At 40.9% G+C, this 22858-nt stretch overlaps 1 pseudogene; it reads left to right on the top strand.

Moving 5' to 3' along the window:
• Window positions 1–16173: 16173 nt before the first annotated feature.
• Nip7-ps4 (nucleolar pre-rRNA processing protein NIP7, pseudogene 4) lies at window positions 16174–17676 on the top strand (annotated as a pseudogene).
• Window positions 17677–22858: the final 5182 nt, after the last annotated feature.

The following is a 22858-nucleotide window of genomic DNA, read 5'->3' as shown; positions in this document are numbered from 1 at the left end:
AAGGGCTTATATAGGCCTCCAGCAGAAGGTGTGGCCCAGTCTTCAGGTCCCAAAATCTGGATTAAAGGTGGGTAAGTTTCTGATTCAGCACTCAGATTAAAGGCGTGTTTTTCTAGCCAGTCTCTATTTGAACCAGCTGTATGTACTTCAACTTATGAAAAAAATTAAAGGGTATGTATGCCAACTAGTTTTGGACTTGAATTAATTCCAGAGTTAGTCCAGATTGGAATATGAGAAGCCATGACCAGTGTACTTTATGAACTGTGGTCAATCTTCGATAAAGGAAGGGAATTTTCTACAAAGCTACTATTTATACTTGTGCTGGTCTTACACTAATTCCTTCCACAAACATCATCAGATATGGGATATGAACTTGTCAGAAGTCTGAGTGTTCACAAAATGGAGGGCAGGTGGAAGAACTATAATACAATGAGCATAAAGCAGAGCCCCAAACCTCCGATGGTGGCTTTCTTCTATCATGTATATTTGTCCAATCAGACCCACAGACCTTGTGGTGACCCCCCAAATTTGGTTGGGTGGGGTCTTGTAATTTCCTCTTAAGAATTCCTCCTTAAAAATCCTTTCCCAGAATTACTTGAGGGTGTGGTTTAAGAATATCCTAAGTGCTTTTTAACTCAATCATTTTAACTGGCAGGGTTCAGCTCCTCCGTACTTCATAATCTACATCCTCTACAATTGAGTTCTCACCTCTTCAGAATTGGTACTGCAGTGCTTCCTCTGTTGGTCCTGACAAGGGAGAGAGTATTCTGTTTGCCAAGGGCTGCAGCATATATTGAACAGATATCAAAGATTGAAGTTTGTGATGTTTGCATTGATGTAAAGTGACTTGTAAAATTCTATCCAGGTCACTCATCTCTCTACTTTGTCATGTCTTAGGAGGAATCCATGGCACAGAAGACACAGAAAAATATTCAGTGATTCAATCACTTCTGCAGCTCCTAGCTCTCCTGTATATCTTGCTCCAAGTTTCTTTATCTCTCAATACTAGATAAATCAATCAATTGATTTTCAGTTTTTATTCCTACATTAGACTTATTGAAAACTATGAACATCAGCGAATCTGTATCTGGTGTTTTGGGGGCCTCAATAAGAGGATCCCCAGATAGATATCTAACATTGGAGATGATTGTAGATGATCACTGTGCAACCACCCCTTTGCAGGAAAGATGCTCTAAATTGTTCCTTTCTTAGCTCTTGGAGTAGGCTCCTGTAGGGTGGAAGTGTGATCCCCTGGGCATGAATCATGGGCTTTGCTAATGAAATCTCTGTCACAGGGTAAGATAGGGGTAAAGTATTTGTAGGGCAGTGAATGGGAGGAGTGATTTACTAGAGATAGGCCAGAAACAAAAGGCTTTTGTACCACACAGTAGAAAGACAGGTGATAATGGTAGTAATTATCCTCATACCAAAGAATGCAACTAGTTAATATAAAAATCCAAACTGATTGTATGAGGACCAGCACACTCAATTAGCTTCTACCCCTGAGATCTAGTAGACACTGGATCAACAACCAGGCAGTAAACACTAGCTGAGATGAGGCCTCCAACACATGTACAGCAGGGGACCCCTGAGTGTGGGTTCAGTCACAGAAAACAAACATAACACTCAAGAGACTGGAGGTCCCAGGAAGGTTAGAGTTCTGGTGGAGTGGATGAGATGGGGAAAACTTTGTGGAGATTGGAGGGTGTGGAATCATTGGGGACTGGGAGTTATATGATGTGGAACCCTGGATGGGAGGGTGGATCAGGACTGGAATAAAATCTGGAATGTAAAAATAAATAACTAAATAAGAATATTGAGAGATATTTAAAAAACAGTCAAATGTACATAGAAAGCTCAAGAGAGAGGTGGACAGAGCAGGAGAGAGGAGAGAGAGAGAGAGCGGGAGAGAGAGAGAGAATGAGGTAGAGAGAAACAAAGATGCACAGAGAGATAAAGAGACACAGTGACACTACACAGACAATGAGTTGTGGGTGGCACACGTCCACACTCCTAGAAAGAGGAGAATCTGGTGATATCTTTCACAGTCTCTAGAAACTGGTATCTAAACTGAATATGCTTTAACCATACTTACCTCTAGAGGTTTCAGTCTAGGCAGCAGTCAAATACTTTCCTGTAAAAGTCACTTTTATTTACACATATTAATTGTCATCTTTGAGACTTTTTGCCTTGGTCTGCTGACATAGGACTAGTCCTGGAAGGTTCTAGCCTCTGTCCAATCAAACTAGGCTTAGAATGTTCTCAGCTTCTGATATTTATGGCTAAATAAGCTCACCACTTTCTAGTGATTTCTGATCTCTGGCTGACTGATTTCATTTGTTCTGGCTTCAAACTTCCCTCCACTGTAACTGATTCATTTTGGCTTTTCTCAGCCTCCTGTGAATTGCTCATTTGGTCTCATACTAACTTTGGAAATCAGTTCTAATCTTCTGTCTCCACCTCACTCTCTGATTTGTTCTGTCTTTACCTGTGTCTCTCTTGTACTCTCTTGAACCTCTCTCTGTATCATTGTCCCATTAAAACTGGACTCTCTATCCTTTACTCATAGCACTGACTTCTTGAATAGCTTCCCTTCCTATATCTTCTTGTCAAAGTTGGGCACATCCTTTTCTGTCTAATACCTCTCTGATTTTTCACTTTCCATTCACACTGGTGCTTCTTTCTACAAACTAACTCTACCTTCCGTGTTTGGAACTAATGGTGGATACTAAGGGTTTTGTATTACAACCAGAGGGATGAAAGTTGTCTCCCAAAGCTGAGCCACTTCACAACTAAAAATTTTATTTATATCAATGGAGTTTTGAGTTCTTTGTATAGACATTTTGGGGTTGAGGATTTACTGTTATAAATCTGGCTAATAAATTACAAGCTGGTGAAGATTTGATTTTATGGGGTCACAGGTACTTGTACAGACTGGCAGCCGGCTTTCTGGTGCCTAGTCAAAGCTTTTGTTTGTCTGTTTGCTTGTTGTTTTTTTTTTTTTCAGGAAGTAAGACAATTATGATCAGGTATGCTGTAACAGTTTCCTTTTTGTGGTAGAGGTGTCAGGCTCCTTGTAAGTGTTTTAGGAAAAAATGGATCTAACAAAATCTTCCCAATCTGGAACTCAGGTTGAGCACACTCTGGAATCCCTTGTTCACTGCCCTCTCTTCCTTGCTCTGAAGGGGTTAGACACTAGCATCACAAAGTGTAGTTTCTAGAATTACTGTGGAGCCTCCAGGAATCTTGTTTGGGAGTCTCCTGAGAAGTCTTGAACATGAATCCTTTTCTATGGTATTTTCATATTTATTGATTTTTTTCTCTTATATATATTATACCTTAGCAAGAGTTTCTCCTCCCTCATTTCCTCCATATACGACCCCAACTCCAATATTCCCTCTTTCACATCAACTCCTTTCGTTCCTTTCAAAAGAGAGCAGGCCTCCCAAGGATGTCAACCAAACAGGACAGGTTACCTTAAGTCTGGGACATGCCATCATACTGAGGTGGGACACTGCAAACCAGTAGGATGAAAGAGTTTTCAAGAGCAGGCAAAACAGTGAGAGACACATACCTGGTGATTATAAAAAACGGTCCATGCTGTATCCTGCTGCCAACAACAGTGATCTTTTCTGCCCCCTTGGTTCCCATGGATAGCAGGATTCAGAAATGCCCAGATCTTCCCAGGCCAGCCTGGAGAAAGAGGGATCCTGCTGGAATAAGTCCTCATAACCCCATAGAATCAAATGTACAGAGTCTTGTAATTTATCAGCCAGATTTATATCAGTAAATCCTCAACTCTGAAAAAGCCGAAACTAAAAACTGAAAACTCAATTGATATAAATACAAGCTGCATACCCAGATGGGGCAAATGTAGCCTACATTACTCTACTGCCCTCGATAGCAACTTGGGGCTCTTTCAGGCCATGTGGTTCTGGTTAAACATTTCTCTCAATATCCTGTCTCATCTCCCCCTCTATCTAACTCTGTTTCTCCCCTTTGTAAACCTTCAGATCTGCCCCTTCCTCCCACTCCCCTATCACACGCTGTAGCCTTATCTGACTAATTAAGATTTTACCTGACTTCACCTGAATAGAGGCACTTTTGAGAAAGCAGAACATACACACAGCAATCCACAATAGAGACAGGCTGACTTCCCGTTGTTACGAATACCACCAGAACACCAATCTACTCAACTATAAAATATATAAACAGGGCATGTGTGAACCGATTCTGGCTCCCTAATTTTATGTGAAGGCTCTGCAAGCTCCATGGGACTAGGTTAGGTCAGTTGATATTTTGAGTCCTGAGCTTGTGGTGTCCTTGACACTTCTGCCTTCTACAATCCTTCTTCCCCTCTTTTGCAGGATTCGCTGACTTCTGCATAATAGTTGGTTTTAGGTTTCTTCCTTTACTCCAATCTATTGTTGAATGAAAACTCTCTGGTGACAGTTATGATAGACTCCTTTCTACAAGTATAGCAGAGGATCATTAGGAACAACTCCATTGACGTTTTCCCCAGTTGTATTTGATTCTACCTAACATCTCTGGACTATTCATCCTCTGGGTCCTGGCCTTCCAGACACTGCCAGGTAGGTGTGGGCTCCTGCTTGAGGCATGGGCTCAGGTTGTACCAGTCACTTGGTATCCACACTCACAATTTCTGTTTGATTATTACCGTAGGACACCTTCCATATGGAATAGATTATAGGTTGAAGATTGAGTGGCTGTGTAGGTGTTCCAATTCCTTTCACTGGATGCCATACCTGTTTACAGAAGATGGCCAGTTCAGGCTTCAAATCCCTACTAAGGGTCTTTGCTAGAATTGCTCTTGTAGATTCCAGGGAGTTTCTATTGCACTGGATTTCTTTCCTCACCCCTGAAATGAGTCTAACTTCCACTGATCTCTCCCAGTACTCTCTGCTTCCATAATGTTCCCTCATCTTTGCTTTATCCATCCCCACCTGCCCACTGTCACCAGGGAATCTATACTATTGTCCCTCCATGGAGAGGACACTGTATTCCACACTTAAGCTCTCTTGGTATTGATCCCATGGGTCTGTTGTATGATTGTTCTTTGCATTACAGCTAATAACCAATTTCAAGTGAATTCATTTTGTGTGAATTTCTGAGACTGGATTACCTCACTACAGCTTTTGCCTGCAAAATTCATGATTTTTTTTTTCAACCTTGTAATGCTCTATTGAGTAAATATGCAATTTTCCCTATCCATCCTTCCTTTGAGTGTCATCTAGGTTTCCAGTTTCTGGGTATTATGATTAAAACTGCTCTGAACATATTTAGGAAATGACCTTGTGGTAGGATTGAGTGTCCTTTGGGTATATGTCCTGGAGATGGATTCCCAGTTATCTGAGAAACAGTCATAGTGATTGTCATAGTGTCTGTACATGTTACCATTTCTACCAGCACTTATTTCATAGCCTTAACTGCATGGGCTCTCACTTGTGTTTTTGAACTTAGCCATTCTGAGAAGTATCAGATAGATTTTTAGAGTCATTTTGATTTGCACTTTTCTGAGAACCTAGGATGTTAAACATTTGCTTAAATGCTTCTTAGATGTTTGAGATTCCTCCATTCAGAATTTTCTATTCAGATCTGTACCCCATTTTTAGTTGGTTTATTTGGTTTCATAGTGTTTAGATTCTTGAGATGTTTGTATATTTTGTAAATTAGTCTGCCATCAGATGTTGGTTTGGTGAAATATTTGCATTTCAATAAGCTGCCATCTTGTCCTATTAACACTCTAAAAATCTCTCATAGAAGCATTTCAGTTCCGTGATGTCCCACTTATTAATTCTTGATCTTGGTGCCTGGGCTCTTGTTGTTGTGTTAAACAAGCTATCTAAGCAAGTTTCAGGGCTCTCATGGTTATTCATGTAAACTTTTCAATAGAGGAAATGATAATCCTACTGATTTATGAATATGGGAGATCTTTTCACCTCAAATGTTCTTCAATTTGTCTCTTAAAGACTTGAAGCTTTTATTATGTAAGACCTTCATTTGTTTGGTCACAGTTAGTTAGAGTATTCTATTTTGTCTGAGGCTATTTCATTCTCAGGCTGTTTGTCCTTTGTATAAAGGGGGACTGCTGAGTTTCTTTATTTGTAGTTAATGTTGTATCCAGTTCCTTTGCTGAAAGTGTTTTTCAGCTGTATGATTTCTCCAGTAGAGTTTTAGGGTCAGCAATGTTTCTCATATCATCTGCAAACAACATTTTAATTTCTTCCTTTCCGAATTGTGTCCCCTTAGTCTCCTTCACTTTTCTTAGCGCTCTACATAAGACACCAAGTAATATATTAAATGAGTATGGAGAAAGTAGAAAATCTTACCTTCATTTTGATTTTGCTGGAATTGTTTTGAATTTCTCACCATTTAACCTGATGCTGTTTATGGTTATGGTCTAAACTGTGCTCTTATGTTTAGCCATGTCCCTTGTATCCCTAATCTCTCCAAGACTTGTGTTAGGTACCACGGGGTCCTGATTTTTGTCAAAGGCTTTTCTACATGTAATGAGATCTTCATGTGGCTATTTCTTTCAGTTCTTTTATATGGTAGATTGCATGTATTGAATTTTGTCTGCAGAAACGTCCCTGCCTCTCTGGGATGAAATTTTCTTTGTCCTAGTAAGTGATTCTCTTGATGTGGTCTTGGATTTGGTTTGCAAATACTCTATTTCTTGTTTTTGCATCTGTGTTCATAGAGGAAATAGGTTTGTAATCTCCTTGCTTTTCTGGGTCATTGTGTGATTTGAGTATCTAGGTAACTGTGGCCCTCTAGAATGCATTGTCAATTGTTTCCTCTACTTCCATTTTGTGAACTCATTTGAGGAGTACTGATGTTAGCTCCTCTTTGATATTCTGGTAGAATTCTGTCCTAAACTCATCTTAACCTGAGATTTTTTTTTCTTGTGGAGAAGTGATTTATAATGACAGGTTCTATTTCACTAGGGCATATAAGTCTCTTTTTATTCTTTTTTTCAAAAAATTTGTTAGTTATATATCTTTACTTACATTCCAAATGTTATTCCCCTTCCTGGTTTCCTGTCCATAAGCTGCCATCACTTCCCCTTTCTCTCCCCCATGATCCTGATTTTACTGTTGTAAGTGGGACCTATTGAGGATTTTGACCCTATCTCTTAGAGATTTCACTGTAATGGAGTAAAGGCTTTTAAATATGTCCAGAGGATTCTCTGGCTTTCTCCAACATTTAGTTAATTTCGGTAAGGGATTGCTGATCTTATGATTTTCTCAAAGAACAAACTCTTTGTTTTAGTTTACCTTTTTTTTATATGTCTGTGATTTGTTTTGACAATATTCAGCCTCCGTATCCCTCTCTTGTCCCCCTCCATTCACCCTGGAATGCTTCCCTTCCAAATATCTCCCTGATTCTTCAATATGTATGTGTGTATGTGGGGTATGCAGAGTGCATAATGTGTAATGATCAAATCATGGTAAGGATGATTGCAATATTTTTAATTGCTATCATTTGTAATCTGAGCATCTCAACTTGTTTTTTTTTAATTACACTTATTTTTTATTGAATATTTTTATTTACATTTCAAATGTTATTCCTTTTCCCGGTTTCCCAGCCACAGGCTCCCCTCTCCAATCCCCTTCTCTTTCTTCTGTGAGTGTGTTGCCCCTCCCCAACTATCCCACTGTCTGATACCCTCCTTATATTCATCTGTCCTTTTGGGGTCCAGCCTTGGCAGAATCAAGGGCTTCTTCTCCCATTGGTGACCAAAAAAACCATCCTCTGCTACATATGCAGCTGGAGCCGTGGGTCTGTCCATTGTAGTCTTTGGGTAGTGGATTTCTGCCTGAGAGACATTTGTTTTATTGATACTTTGTATTGTTTCAACTTTATTGACATCAACGTTGAGTTTGACTATTTCTTTCTGACTACTCCTTTGTATGTGTTTTGGTTTTTGTTTTGTTTTTGTTTTGTTTTAAGCTATCTAGAGCTTACAGGAGTGCTCCTATGTCTCCAGTATGATATCTCTCCACGTGTTTTCTGTTCTAAATTATCTTTGACAGTTGGGTTGATGGTTTCTATGGAATCTTCTGCTCCTCAGATTCTCTCTTATATTTTTTTATTCTGTTGGTGATGCTTGTATCTATGGCTCATTGTCTCTCCTTTGGTTTTCTATATCAAGGATTGTTTCCCTTTGTGCTTTCTTTATTGCTTCTATTTCCATTTTTAATTCCTTCACCTGTTTGATTGTATTTTCCTGGATATCTTTCAGGAATTTTTGTGGTTCCTCTCTGTAGGCTTCTACCTGTTTATTTATGTTTTCCTGCATTTCTCTAAGGGAGTTCTTTATGTCTTTTTAAAGTCCTCCGTCATCATGATCTAATGTGATTTTAAGTCTATATTTTGCTTTTTTGGTGTGTTTGGATATTCAGTGTTTGCTTTGGTGTAAGAATTGGGCTCCGATGATACTATGTAGTCTTGGTTTCTGTTGCTTGGGTTCCTGTGCTTGCCTCTTGCCATCAGGATGTCTCTGGTTTTACCTTATTCTGCTATTTCTGACAGTGGCTAGACCGTCCTATAGGCCTGTGTGTAGGGAGTGGTGTAGACCTGTTTTCCTGTTTTCTTTCAGCCAGTTATGGGAACAGAGTATTCTGCTTTCAGAGAGTAGTCTTTCCTGTCTACTTGTCTTTAGCTGTTCCTGTGGGCCTGTGTCCTGAGTCCACCAGGCAGGTCACTTGGATCAGAAAAGTTTGTCTTGCCTGTGGTCCCAGGGCTGAAGTTGCACATGGAGGGGCTGCTTTTGAACTCTCCATGAGGGCTGCAACCAGGAGGGCCTGAACTGGTTTTCCCGGGAATCTCAGTGCACTGGGGTCCCAGGTGACTTTAGGTGGATTCCACTGGAGTCAGAAATGTGGGAAGAGTGTAGTCTCTTCTGGCTTCCCAGGCATGTCTGCCCCTCTGAAGGTTTAGCTCTCTCTCCCACAGGTTTGGGTGCAGGGAGCTGTTTGACCTGGTCCCTTCAGATCTGGGTGGTGTCTGAACTGCAGTGTTGAATGCCCCTATCATCCTGTTTCCAGAGGCCCTATACAATTTCCTCTTGGGCCAGAGATGTGGGCAGGGGTGGGCAGTACTTGTGCTCTCTCCTGCCCTGAAGTCTCAGGAGTGCCCACCTGTCTGGGTGGTGAGCTCTCTCTCAACGGGTTTGGGAGCAGGGAGCTGTTTGACAAGATAAGCAAGGTGCCAGCTCCAACTAAAGACTGGAAGTGTCCGATCCCAGAGGAATTTTGCCCCTGTGAGACCTGAGTCCACCAGGCAGGTTGCTTTGAGCATAAAAGTTGGTCTTATCTCTGGTCCTGCGGCTGAAGTTGTTCCTTGGGGGCTGCTTTTTAGCTCTCCGTGAGTGCGGCAACCAGGAGGGCCTGAACTGACTTTTCCCTGGGTCCCATGCACCTGGGTCCCAGATGGCATTAGGCATTTTTCTCTGGAGTTAGAAATGTGGGCAGAGTGTAGTCTCTTCTGGCGTTCCAGGCGTATCTGCCTCTCTGAATGTTTAGCTCTCCTTCCCTCGGTTTTTGGGTGCAGGGAGCTGTAGATGGGGTCTGTTCTGGTCGAGACAGTGTTCCTGGTGCTCCAGGTTTGAATGCCCCTATCTTCTGGTTCCCAGAGGCCCTATACAGTTTTTCTTGGGCCAGGGATATGGGCAGGGGTGAGCAGTATTGGTGATCTCTCCCTCTCTGCAGTCTCAGGAGTGCCCACCTGTCCGGGGGGTAAGCTCTCTCTCCCACAGGGTTTGGGAGCAGGAAGCAGGTCTCTCCACTTTTCAATTAGTCACATATTGCTATGAACTTTCCACTTATATCTACATTCACTGTGTCACATAAATTTTGGAATGATGTATATCCATTTTCACTTAATTCTAGAAAGTCTTTGATTTTTCTTTAAGGGCCTCTATCATTTTCATAAGGCTGCTCTAAGGTCTTGTCCCATTCTTTAGCTGTGTTGGAATATTTCTGCTATGGTAGGGTTGCTGGGTTCCAATGGGTACATGCTGTCCTGGATGTTATTAGTTGTGCTCTTCAGGCTGACATCTAGGCACCTGAAGCTCTGAAGATTATAGGTCTGGGTGATGAGATCTGCTTTTGTCTGTCCAGGATGAGTATTTTGTTCTTTCTCTCTGATTCCTGGATTTTAGGAGGATAGTATGGTGGCTTTCTGGTGCATTGTAGTAACTTTGTATGCACCTGTTCTTATGGCCTGCTCTGCTTGTATGTTTCCAGCCTGTGCCTGCTGGGATTGGAGGATGTGATCATGGGGTCATTAGGAGGAGTTAGGGTTGGAGATCTTTGTGATCCCTGTGATCCCCACTAATATAGCAGGGAAATGGAGACTGCAGCAGGATTTATTCTACAGGGCTGGGAATGGAACTCAGAGTCTGTGTTTGGAGAAGCAGAAGGATTTCTATGGATCCAACATCATCCTACATGTAGCCCTGGCAGTAGTGACCTTTGAAATTTGCAGGAATGGGAACAGTGGTTGTGTGTTCAGACAAAGCAACAAGTGAGGAGAGGGAGAACGGAAAGGGAAGCTCTTTAGGATCCACTGATGAGAGGAAAGGATGGGGCAGGTAGAAAGCCACAGGGGTTTGATGCATTCTAGGAGGTGAAACTGTGGTAGAGCATCTATGGGAACTGAGGGAGAAATGAAGTTTGATAGGCAGCCTGCCAGGTTTAAAAACTCTCAAGTTAAACTAAGTTTAACAAAATAGAATTAACATTTGATCTAGCCAACATTGATATACTTTTTAAAATAGTTAACATAGGCCCACATTCTAATCTTCTAGCTTCACACATAGAAGGTGTAATTATAGGCTGTAATTTATGAATAGGTAAACAATATGAGGAACTAAGTGTCTTCCTAAGGGCACAGTACTATGACTTTATAAAAAATAAATCTTAGAAAGGACTGAAAGTGCTTGAAGGGGCTTGAGACCCCATATGAACAACAATGCCAACTAATCACAGCTTCCCAGGAGTAAGTCACTACCCAAAGACTATACATGGACTGACTCTGGGCTCCAACCTCATAGGTAGTAATGAATAGCCTAGTATGAGCATGAGTGGAAGGGGAAGTCCTTAGTCCTGCCAAGACTGAACCCCCAGTGAGTGTGATTGTTGGGGAGAGGGTGGCAATGGGGGGAGTATGGGGAGGGGAACACCCATAGAGAAGGGGAAGAGCATGCGTTAGGGTTATGTTGGTCCAGAGACCAGGAAAAAGAATAACAATCAAAATGTAAAAAAGAAATACCCAAATTAATAAAGATGAACAAAAAAAAATTCCTGACCTATCAACAGTTTGTATTTGAAGGAAAATAAGCTTGTATCCTGTAGGATTCTGGGGTCTTCCTGGTGGACACCCACAACTGTAGCAAACACTGTTTTCATTGACATCACTTTAAATGTTTTTGTCTGGTGTTTGAATTATGTATAAATGAGACATCAATGGAATCCTGTATGTTGGGATTCTTCTCTACACTGGGGTGTGAGATTCACACAGGCTGAGTTGGGGGAGGGCCTTTTGCCATCCTTGAAATAAGGAACCCATTCCTTAAGTTTGCAGCAAATCGAGGCTTCTGCTCACAGACACCTTGCTTGTTTCTACTTCAGTGTTGTGGTAACTGTGAGGGACACAGGGGAGGATCCTCCTTGCCTTTTTATTAACTCATTTATGTTGCAGATATCCTAGGAGTGGAAATATTAGGGCCAGAGCATCCTGAAATTTTTCAGGTTGGAGGGACTGCCAAATAGGTAATTTTGTCAACTCAGATGTTTTCCAGACTAGACAGTGGAAAACTTCACTTTTCCACAGGTTCACTACTGACTGGTTCTGACACATTTTAAGGATAATTGTGATAGATGATTAACTTGTGATTTTCATTTCCCTGTTGTTTTGTATCATTGAAAGGATTAGTATTGCTGTAAGAAACACTATGACCTGAAATACTTTAATCAGCCTACACCTACACGCTCACATTGCTATTAATCCCTGAAGGAAATCAGGACTAGAATTCACACAGGAAGCAGGAGCTGATGCAGAAGGCATGGAGAAATGTGACTTATTGCCTTGCTTCTCCTGGCAATGTCAGCTTGCTCTCTTATGGAACCCAAAGACTACCAGAACAGGGAACACACCATGAACAATGGTCTGGCCCTCTCCCATCAGTCAAAATAGAAAATGCCTTGTAGCTGGATTTCCTGGAGGCATTTTCTCAGTTAAGATTCCCTTCCATCAGATCCCTCTACTTTGTCTTGTTAGTTAATATAAGACAGGCCAGCATTTGTAGTAAAGCTGGAGATCCCTTGACTTTATTATGAATCATGTGCACATTCTCCTTGATGATGATATGCCTGCTCAACTGTTGTCATAATTGCACAACTTGTTTTTGTTGTTTCTTTTATTTAATATTTGGTTGGCTGTTTTTGTTTTGTTTTTTGATATTAATTTGTTGAAGAAGTATGACATCAATTCAAATAAACTTATTTCCCATGGCAGCCTTACTCACTGTGCATTCCATGCCACCACTTCAGTTTAGGTCCTTCTGCTTCTACTTCTTGAATATAATTTTCAGAAGGACACCTCTGACTTTTCAGAGTTGATCTTTTGGGGAGTTATAAATAATGGTGTGGATATTCATGTGGAATCTGTGAGTTTGTTTTCGTTTTGGAGAGAGAGAATCAACATATATGTGACAGACACACCTATCAAACATCCAGGAGACCGACTTTTTCCAACACAGGCCCCTTAGAATATACAGTTTTTCTGCATATAGAGAAAACAGAAATTTTCATCTCTTCTAGGCAGAATTTTGAGTCATTTTTCACAATGACCTTCTTGTATATAAGCAATTTCCTCTGATAATCACAAGAAAATTGTGAACTAAAACATTAATTACTCCAAACATAACCACAGACCAATTTCAGGTTGATTCGTACTCTCTCTCTCTCTCTCTCTCTCTCTCTCTCTCTCTCTCTCTCTCTCTCTCATTTGAAATAGAATATCTTTATATAGCCTTGGCTGTTTTAAATTCACTCTATAGAGCAAGCTGGTCTCAAAATAACACAGAGGTGTTCCTACATCTCCCACTGAAGTCTGGAATTTAAATGCTTAACTTCTTAATTCATAAGGCACAATATTAAGAATGGGAAAGGATATGAAAATGAAAAATATATAATGTAAATGTATTTTTATATACATGGAATGTACATGGTTGTCGTGCAGGAATTGGGACCTATCAGTGCAGAGACAGAGGAAGAGGAATAGGTGTCTGGTAGTTTGGGCTGCACACGGAGCTCACCACAGTAGAAAGAGATGAATGGAAATATCAATGTATATCTTTCCACCCCAAATTTGCTTGATATGATTATTCCCTCTGGCAAATGCAAAAGGAGATCTTTCTCATGCTCTCTTCTTCTCCTTATATGTATACATTCTCAGTTTGTTACTGTTGTAACATCTTTCTGCACTCCAGGCTAGCCTTCATCCTCCTATCCTATCTCTGTCTCCCTGTTAAGATTAGTCATGAGTACCACACACCCTGACTCACTTACTCCATTAATGAATGCCCCAGAGAACAATCAATGTAAATGTTCAGTGTGCCTCTGGCATCCTCTGCTTTGTCTACAGGCAATTTTATTTTTTCTGGAATCAATCTACAAATAGAGGTAGGAAAGTTGCATCTGTGTGTTTAGCAGAAGAGAGAATTGGGGACCTCAACATGCTAGGCAAGTTCCCTACCATTGAATTAAGTTTTTACACTTCATAACTTTATTACTCCTATGAGTTCTTTTAAAAGAAGTGTACAGCAAATCAGTAGCCAACATTAAATAAAATGGAGAGGAATTAGAATCAATATCACTAAAATCAGGGACAAGACCAGGTTGCTTACTTTCTCCCTAGCTATTAAATATAACACTTGAAGTCCTATGCAAAACAATTAGAGAACAAAAAAGGGTCAAACAGTACAAATTATAAAAGAAGTATTCAAAATACTACTATTTGCAGATGATATTGTAAACTTAAGGAATACCAAAAATTCCACCAGAAAAGTCCTAAACCTGAAAAACAACTTCAGCTAGGTGTCTGTATATAAAATTAACTTAAACAAATCAGTAGCCTTTTTCTACTCAAAGGATAAACATGCTGTGAAAGAAACTAGGCCAATGACACTCTTCACAATAGTCACAAATAATAAAAAAATAATACTTTGGTGAAACTCTCACCAAGAAAGTGAAAGATCTGTATGACAAAAACATCAATTGTCTTAAAAAAATTGAGGAAGATCTCAGATTTTGGAAAGAACTCCCATGCTCATGGATTGGCAGGATTAATATAGTAAAAATGGATAACTTGCTGAAAGCAACATGCTGATTCACGGCAATCCCCATTAAAATTGCAACTCATATCTTCATGAACTTAGAAATGGCAATTTGCAAATTGATTTGGAATAACAAATACACAGGATAGCAAAAACTATTCTTAACAATAAAAGAACTTCTGGTGCAATCACCATCCCTGACTGTATCAAGCTATATTACAGAGCAATAGTGATAAAACTGTATGGTATTTGTACAGAGTCAGGCAGGTAGATCAGTGGAATAAAATTGAAGACCCAGAAATGAACCCATATACCTATGGTTGCTTGATCTTTGACAAAATAGCTAAAAGAATCCAGGGGGAAAATGACAGTATTTTCAATAAATGGTACTGGTTCAACTGTCAGTCAGCATGTAAAAGAATGCAAATTGATCCATTCTTATTGCCTGGTACAAAGCTCTAGTCGTAGAGGATCAATAACTTCCAAATAAAACCAGATATACTGAAACTAACAGAAGAGATAGTGGAGAAGAGCATCAAACACATGGCACAGGGGAAAATTTCCTGAACAGAACACCAATGGCATATGCTCTAAGGTCAAAAGTAGACAAATGAGACCTCTCAAAATTGCTAAGCTTCTGTAAGGTAAAGGATACTGTCAATAGGAAAATATGGCAACCAACAGATTGGAAAAGATCATTACAGATCTGACATGCAATAGAGGGCTAATATACAATATACACAAAGAACTCAAGAAGTTAGACTCCAGAGAATCAAATAACCCTATTAAAAATGGGGTACAGAGCTGAACAAAGAATTCTCAACTTTGGAATATTTAATGGCCCGGAAGCTCTTAAAAGAGATATTCAACATCCTTAGTCATCAGGAAAATGCAAATTAAAACAACCTTGAGTCACAAAAGTCAGAATGGCTGAGATTAAAACTCAGGTGACAGTAGATGCTGGCAAGGATGTGAAGAAAGAGGACTACTTCTCCATTATTGGGGGATTACAAACTGATATAATCATGCAGATATCAATCTGGCAGTTCATCTGAATTGGACATAGTACTTTCCCCCAATATAACAAGGATATATGCACCATTATATTCCCAGCAGCCTTACTTTTAATAGCCAGAAGCTAGAAAGCACTCAATTATTCTTCAACAGAGGAATGGATTCTGAAACTGTGGTACATTTCCATAACCAAGTACATTGCAGAGGCCAAGAAGTGCTTGCTGACAGGAGCCTGATATTGATGTCTCCTGAAGATTTTATTCCAGAACTTTACAGATACAATGGGAATGCATGCAGCTAAGCATGGGGCCCCAATGGTAGAGTTAGAGAAAGGACTGAAGGAGCTGAAGGGGTTTGGAAAACCATAGGTAGAAAAACAATATCATCTAACCAGAGAACTCAGAGCTCCTAGGGACGAAACCACCAACCAAAGAGTACACAGGAGGGACCCAGGACTCCAGCAGCATATGTAGCAGAGGATGGCCTTATCTGCCAACAATGGGAGGAGAAGCCTTTGGTCCTGTGAAGACTGGATTCCCTAGTGTAGAAGAATGCCAGGGCATGAAGCCAGTAGAGAAATGTTGGTGTTAGGGGGCACATCCTTATATAAGCAGGAGGATGGGGATGGGAGTGGGTGTAACCAAAAAGGAGATAAAGTTTGAAAAGTAAATACGTGAAATAAAATAAAAATTCTTAACCAGTTTTTCTAAAGAAATCTTAGGTCAAGAAGGACACAGAGCATATATTACTGTGTTTCTGAGACTGATGTCACTTATAATTTGTTATATCAGTACATGGGGCAGCTGAGGTCTCTCATCCCAGCACTGCAGAGTATAAGACAGAGCAATCTTTATTACTTAGAGGTCAAAATCATCTACATCAAGAATTGTAATATAACAAAAAAAGTAGGTTTCTGTAAATCCAATAGAGGGGATTCAAAAATTCATTTATTGGGTTTTCTATTCTCCCATGGTCATTGGTTTCTCCCTAAGACCAGCGCAGGCTCTGCTGCAAGGTGAGCATAGTACAAGGGTCCTTTATCATTTCTGGACAAACCAGTAAGTTTTAAATCAACATTCCAAGAAATGTGAAGCCCCACCTGGCTTGTTATGTCTTCACAATGATGGGTAAAAAAACCTTCTATTTGGAAAAATAGGAGAATTCAGCCAGGACCAGCTGATTCAGTGTCCAGAACATTTATGAGATGCTACCAGATTTTTAGTGTAAGTCAGTCTGCACCCTCCGCACACACAATGCACTACCTGTCAAATCAGAAACCAAGGAGTATTTGATCATAATCCATAGTCTTGGAGTGTAGTGCCAGGGAAATGTTAATAATCTCCTAAAACACGGACAGAAGCTAATCTGAAACAAGTTAAATCAGGGTCTTTATTCTATTCTAGCTAACGCAGGCCCCTCTAACACATCACATTTACTGGCACAGAATGATTATATCAAATTTGATATCAGGGCCTACAGGAGGACTCCTTTTCTGATGTTAAAGGTAACCTTGCCTATCCCTTGTTGATCTGCATTCATCAGTCCAGTGGCAGACTTTGACACACTTTTTGCATTTTCCAGAAGGCTGAAGTTTTCTCTTTGTATTGTTTCTAGGTTAAAAAATTGTTTCTAGTCATGTCTTGCCTATAATCCGTTTTCAAATTCCCTTCCTTACCACAATTAGAATATCTCCCATTAGGGATGAAGATCCCGGGAGACAAGCTAGGGGAAAAAGAAGCCTTTGATTGAAAAAGAGGCCCGGGTTCTGTTTGAGAAGATTTCAAAATACATTGGAGAGAATCTACAACTCCTACTGGACAGACTGGACGGCACCTACTTTTTCCAGCTCCACAAAGACCAAGTGTATTATCTGAGTGAGATGAGCCCTAAACTGGATGCCAACACATCTGGAATAAGCTAGTGTCCCTGGGACATGTTTTGGAAAGTTTACTAAGACCCACACTTTCTGGTTGCACATTAAAACACCTTGTACCCTATGCCAAGTATGGACAAAACTGGAGCAGAGCACTCCTTCTTGTATGGAAACCTGGTGTGAAATCCTGTCTGAGTTGAATCACTGAATACACGGCTCAGTACCAGGGAGTAGTGGTTTATTCCATGGCAGACATTCCTTTGGGTTTTAGGATAGCAGCAAGTCTACCAGAGAGTGCAGAAAAGTGGACCCCATTGTAGTGGTCATGTTCCATCAAGCAGATATTGGAAAGTACGTATGCCAAGAAGAGACACTGATTTACAATGGTCATCCCAAGAACATTTTGCTGTGTGAGAGGACTTAGCTTTGTTTCCTATGTGCTAGCCTTCATGTTAAATCAGGATAACATTGAGATATGCAGCTTGGATTCTTATCAACAGAAATGGCTCAAAAATAGGGTTTCTGGAACTCTAGAATCAAATCCAGGTGGATAACAAAGGTAAGGCCAGCTCAGGCTATTTGGCAAGTTCAAGGCTATCTTGGGCTACCTAGTGAGATTTTTCTCAAAAATCTAAAACATGCAAACCAGAACCTGTGACTGTTTGTGTGAACAAATAGAGTGTTTCTATTTTGTATCTGCATCATGTTTGTTTGAATCAGGAGACTTGTTCTGAGTGACAGCTTCCCAGACACTTCAGTGAGAACAGGGGTAATCTTACTGTTAACTGTGATACCACTTTTCCAGGATGATAATAGCACAGTGGACTTTAAGAATAGTGTGCCATGCCTGTGGTTTTATATATGAAGTTTAATAAATTTTAATGGTTTAAAAATATCTGCCATTTTGATTTTTCTTAATACCTTTAGGAATTACTTCTATCATATTATCACTATAAACGTGAGATTCAATAGTAGCTGTATCTCTAATTTATTCATCTATTGGGGCTGATCTTGCCTTTAAATGTCTAATCACCCTCTTTAATCTGAATTTCAATTTTCAAAAATTTAATTAGTCTTTTTCTGACTTTTGAATCTGATATTATTCTATTGTTGCTGAAGTCAATCTTTGCAAAAATTCAGGGAAGACTTCCTTTGGACTCTGTATAATTATAGTATGTGACACAGACCTCTCTCTGGACTCTTCAATTTTATCTCAAGCATTTAAAGCTGCTAGACAAAATTGCATTAAACTATGGTCATGAAATTCAAGCTGGATTTGTAATTCAGCATTCTATGATAAAAAAATTCAAGTCTTTGAACAAATTGAGTGAGTCAGATGACAAAAAGTTCTGTTATGTTTATGAATCAGTTGAATTAACATAATAAAATAACAGATATCCTACCACAAGTGATAAAGAGATTCAATGCAATGTCTATCAAAATTTCCTGGATGGCTGTATGTAGAGGAATGAAGCCCAAGAAGAAGGAAAACCAAAATTTGAATGCTTCATTTCTTCTAAAAAAGAGAACAAAATACTCATAGGAGGAAGTACAGAGACAAAGACTTAAGGAAAGGTCATCCAGAGACTGCACCACCTGATGACTCATCCCATATGCTTCTGCCAAACCTAGTCACTATTGCTGATGCCAAGAACTGCTTTCTGACAGGAGCCACATATGGGTGTCTCCTGAGAGGCTCTACCAGAGCCCTACTGATACAGATGAGGGTGCTTGCAGCTAATCATTGCACATCATAGGAACATCAATGGAGAAGTTAGAGAAAAGACTGCAGGAGCTGAAGGGGTTTGCAATACCATAGGAAGAACAACAATATCAATCCAACAAATGTCACCAGATGTCCCAGTGACTAAATCACCAAACAAAGAATACATATAGAGGAACCCATGACTCCAGCCACATAAGTGGAAGAGTATGGCATTGTCCAGCTTCAATGAGAGGAAAATCCCTTTGTCCTGTGAAGGCTTGATTCCCCAGGGTGTTGAATTTTGTGTAGGTGTGTGGGAATGGGCACATCCTTGTAGAAGGGGGAAGGGGGAGGCATTATAGTACAGAGGGGAAAGGGGATAACATTGGAAATGTAAATACATAAAATATCCAGTCACCAAACTAGATAAAATGAATGAAGCAAAGAAGTGCAGGCTGATAGGAACTGGATGTAGATCTCTCCTGAGAGACACAGCCAGAATACAGCAAATACATAGGCGAATGCCATCATTAAATCACTGAACTGAGAATGGGACCCCCGTTGAAGGAATCAGAGAAAGGACTGGAAGAGCTTGAAGGAGCTTGAGACTCCATATTAAAAGCAATGCCAACCAACCACAGCTTCCAGGGACTAAGCCACTACCCAAAGACTGTACATGGACTGACCCTGGGCTCCAACCTCATAGGTAGCCATGAATAGCCTAGTAAGAGCACCTGTGGAAGGGGAAGCCCTTGGTCCTGCCAAGACTGAACCCCCAGTGAATGTTATTGTTGGGTGGAGGGCAGTAATGGGGGGAGGATTGGGAGGGGAACACTCACATAGAAGGGGAGGGGTAGGAGTTAGGGGGATGTTGGCCTGGAAACCAGAAAGGGGAATAACAATCGAAATGTAAATAAGAAATACTCAAATTAATAAACATGGGGGGAAAAAGTGACCTCAAGCTGACAGGACTAGGCTTTTTTAGCAGATGCTTGTTTACCCAGCTGGCTTAGCTCCAGTAGCAGGTCATATCTCCAGTTCAGCATTGACATGTGAATTCCTGTTCTATCTTCTCTGGACATTGGGTATTTCCTTATCCAGACTGGGGTAGCCTCAGCCTTCAACTGGACTAGAACTGAGGTCTTATGATGGGCAAGTCCTATTGGGTTCTTTTTTTTTTGTCCAAACCTCAAGGAATTTTTCAAGGATCATCTGAAGATAAAGAAAGGCTTAGAAAAATGACTGGAAAGGGAACAATTTGTACTCTTGTTCTTTTGTAAGACACCAAAGTGGCCTTAACACAGGAGTGCAACCCACAGAGTACAGATTTGCTTGAGCTTACCTCTGGTCTCTTCCCCAATTGTGGTCTGGGGGAGCATGATTCCTGGTCAACATACCATAATGTTGTAAGAACCCATAGTGGCCTTACCTCAGGAGCGCCACCCACAGAGCACTGATTGAAAAAGTGACTGATGCAATAGCCTGAAGGTATAAAGTTTTTAAATCACATTGGTGGGGTTGCTCTTCCACACAGGGAGAGGTTAAATGACCACTAGGGTGGGGAAGAACCCCACTCAAATCTCGAGACGACACAAACCCATCAAAACTAAGGAGAAACCTGTGTTGATGTAATATACAAGAGGTGTAATTAAGGAACCAGAGCTCTGGGGACGACATATCTCACACATTAGACAAAGGAGTCGACCCCGAGCCCAAGTAAGGGAAGGTATTTATAGGGAAAATTACAGAGGCAGTTGGCAACAGTCACACAAAGCAATTTCATTGGTTGGTTTACGTTGGCACACGTGATCTAACTTGGGCTCAGTTCAACTCTTGCTTCTGAGACAAGCTGCCCCTAGTTCTTGTTTTTCTCAGGACTCAAGTCAGGCCTCATCGATGGTTTGTGGTGGCTATAGCCAGGCTACATCCCCAAAACATGTTATGTTATTCTTTGCAGTGAGGTACACGTGTCCTCACAGCATGGTCAGTGGGGGATAGTTTAAAATTTTTATTCTTTCATTCCTCACTTCTGCTTGTGACTAGTTCTAATCTTAGAACTCAGGACCTTCTTCAATTTTTCCCCTAAGGTCTTCTGAGGCATGATATTGTTGGCAAAGCATTAAAATCTACACTGCACTAACTCTTTCTCTAATAAAGGCTATTAACTTATTAAAAATAGAGGGTCCAAATGTCAAAAGTAACAAGAGAATAACTAAGGGTTCTGGGAGTGTGGAAATTAGTCTGACATCCCCAAGCAGAACAGTATAAACTTTCTGAGCACCCACAACGTCGGATGGTAGCCTAGTCTCAGCCATCTCGGGGGCAAACCTAAAACCCCAGTCTCCCCAATTGGCAACTTGCTTCCGGACTTCTGCATCTGAACTTGCTCCCAGGTGAAAATCTCTTTGGGACTTTTAAGGGCATACTCTGCGGATCTGTGTCAGGAGTTTTCCAGGTGTCCAGCCCAGCTACCAACTTACAAAAGTCAGGGGTGAGAGTGGGCAACCATGTGTATGGTGGGGCCACCTTGGAGATGGACCATATTACCTCCCAGGCCTGGGAGGAAATTTGCCAAATCAGTTTCTGAGGGATATGGGGATTATAAGCTCTTACAACAGAGATAAAGCTTAAGAGGATTAGCAGTCTTTTCTAACTTCCATTCATTTCTGAGAATATCTGGTGCTGTCTTCAAATGGGAGGCGTGGACCCATGCAGCATTCCCATCTACCTAAAAACAGTCGGAGTGGTTAACAGTACTAGATAGGGTCCTTTCCAGTGAAGTTATCTGGTGTTGCTGGACCAGGACTGTGTCTCCTGCTGGGAATTGGTGAGGTGCCCTGGACTTCCCATCTTGTAGGTGTCCTTCCCTTGGCTCCAAATTCCACTTTGGACTGTTTCTAAAGACTTTAAATGAGCAAACACATTTTAGGTAAAACCTCAGGGTAAGGAACCCTGCCCAACTTAATGAGGGAGGGTTCTCATACATAATCTCATAAGATATTAGGCCAAAAGGGTGAGAAGTGTTCAGTACATGGGACAGAACAATAGGAAGGAGGACAGTCCAGTCTTCCCCCAACCCGTCTCTAAGTCCAATTTTGTCAAGGTGTCTTTTAGAGTTCTATTTATCTTTTTTACCTGCTCAGAGCTCTGTAGTCTCTTTGGGGGCATGGGTAAGGCTGAATCTGGAAGGGGCATTTCTTGCTCTGAATAGAGCAAGAGGGAAGAAGTGTCACCCAGTCTGCGCCAGTCTCCATGGTCAATTTGGTCGGGGCCTCTTTTAGAATTTTATTTATTCTCCCGACCTGTCCTGGACTTTGAGGTCTGAAGATGTAATATAATTTTTTAATCGACCTCTAAACGCCTGGCCAAACCCTGGCTTACCTTGGGAATGAAGGCAGGGCCACTGTCTGACCCAATTACCTTGGGCACTCCAAACAGGGGGAAGATTTCTTCCAGTATCTTCTTGATGACTACCGAGGCCATCTCTTGCTTGGTGGGGAAAGCTTCTACCTATTCCTGAAAAGGTATCTATAAACACTAGGAGATATTTGTAACCATATTTTCCTGGTTTTATCTCTGTGAAGTCCACTTCTCAGTAGGATCCAGGTTGTTCCCCATGGAGCCTCCTTCCAGAGTCAACTTTCCTGAAAACAGTTACCTTTTGCCATGGTATACATCAGTGCACTATCTGTTCCACAAGATACTTGACAGCTGTGACATAATATTTAGTTTTTGAAAACATCTGGATGAGTTTGCTTACCCCTAAGTGAGTCCATTGATGCATTTGTTTTATCATGGCCTCTGCCTGCTTTTGTAGCAGGATCTTTTTTCCCATTGAGTTATAATAGAGTCTCTTCCTCACCCTGCCTGTGTCATGGAGGACCCTTAACATAGCCAGAAG

Source organism: Rattus norvegicus, chromosome 2 (genome assembly GCF_021556685.1).
Source record: "Rattus norvegicus strain SHRSP/BbbUtx chromosome 2, alternate assembly SHRSP_T2T, whole genome shotgun sequence".
NCBI classification, from domain to species: Eukaryota; Metazoa; Chordata; class Mammalia; order Rodentia; family Muridae; genus Rattus; species Rattus norvegicus.
The sequence above is the reverse complement of the archived record's forward strand: the minus strand, read 5'-3'. Positions and strand labels throughout refer to the sequence as shown.